This window comes from Euleptes europaea, chromosome 17, assembly GCF_029931775.1.
Source record: "Euleptes europaea isolate rEulEur1 chromosome 17, rEulEur1.hap1, whole genome shotgun sequence".
Lineage (NCBI taxonomy): Eukaryota > Metazoa > Chordata > Lepidosauria > Squamata > Sphaerodactylidae > Euleptes > Euleptes europaea.
In genome coordinates, this window is record NC_079328.1 from 43,851,355 (window position 1) to 43,852,669 (window position 1,315).

The following is a 1,315-nucleotide window of genomic DNA, read 5'->3' on the forward strand; positions in this document are numbered from 1 at the left end:
TAATTTACAATGGGATTCTCTACACAAACCCAGATTGCTATAAAACAATGATATGGTGGGTTGGAGAAAAGTAGGTGTGGCTGCTTTGCACATCAGTAGATTTCCTGTCCTGGGTAGGTGGAAGAGCCTTGGAAGTCAGAAAGCTGCGACTGACTCCCGGGGGAGGGGGCAGATTGACTCCTGGGGGGGGCAGGAAAAGCCAAGCTGATGGACTTTCTCCCACCTCCCCAAATTGTGCAAACTTTTACCAGCAAGTTGTTCTGCACGATGACCGCTCTATAAAAGATGCACTATTACCGGTATTCTTCTGCTGAAGTCAGCTGTTGGTACAAGTATCTGCTCTTCGGTTACAATATAATCTTTTGGTTAGCTGGAGTTGCCTTTCTTGGAGTTGGTCTCTGGGCCTGGAGCGAAAAGGGTATATTATCTGACATATCGAAATGACTCGTCTCAAGAGCCTCGATCCCATTGTCCTCAGGTCATTGGTTGGAGGGGTGATTTTCATCCTTGCATCTGCTGGATGCATAGGAGCCTTATGGGAGAATATCTGTCTTCTGAGATTCTTCTGCGGCACCGTTGTGATGCTTTTTAACCTGGAGTTAGTTGTGGCCGTGTTGGCTTTCTTGTTCCAGAATTGGGTGAGGGACCAGGTCGAGACCTTCTTCAAGAACAATATTAAGTCATACCAAGATGGCATCCACTTGCAGAACCTCATCAATTCTTTGCCGAAAATGAACCAATGCTGAAGCGCCCAGGATCCAAACGAATGGGACCTGAACATCTACTTCAACTGCAGCAGCAACAGCAGCAAAAGCCGGGAGTGGTGCGGGGTTCCTTTTTCCTGCTGCATTCCCGACCCTGTGAAAAAAGTTGTGAACACGCAGTATGGCTATGACAGATCTGTTTGGGATGAAGGAGTCTTCACCAAGGGCTGCAGCCCTGCTCTGGAAGCCTGGCTGCCCAGGAACATATACATCGTGGCCGGGGTCCTCATAGCCATTTCATTATTGCAGATCTTTGGGATTTTCTTGGCCAGAACGCTGATTTCAGACATTGACATGGTAAAGGCAGGCTACCATTTCTGAAGACACAAGTTGAGATCTTCTGCAAAGATATTGCAGTATGCAACCTCACTTGGAGGCTACCCTCGCGAGGAAGGATGGCTCTTGTATAGCTCTTCAGCACAAAGCCAAGTGTTTTGACACCGGCGTTGGCCATCTTGAAAATATACATGTCATGAGGGAAAGCATCAATAACACAGGTTTTTTTCAGTAGTAGAAAAGGGCAAGAGTCCAGTAGCACCTTAAAGACTAAC

General features: G+C 47.2%; 1 pseudogene; it reads left to right on the forward strand.

Annotated features, from left to right (window-relative positions):
• Positions 1-278: 278 nt before the first annotated feature.
• LOC130489019 (tetraspanin-14-like) lies at positions 279-1,107 on the forward strand (annotated as a pseudogene).
• The last annotated feature ends 208 nt before the right edge of the window (positions 1,108-1,315 follow it).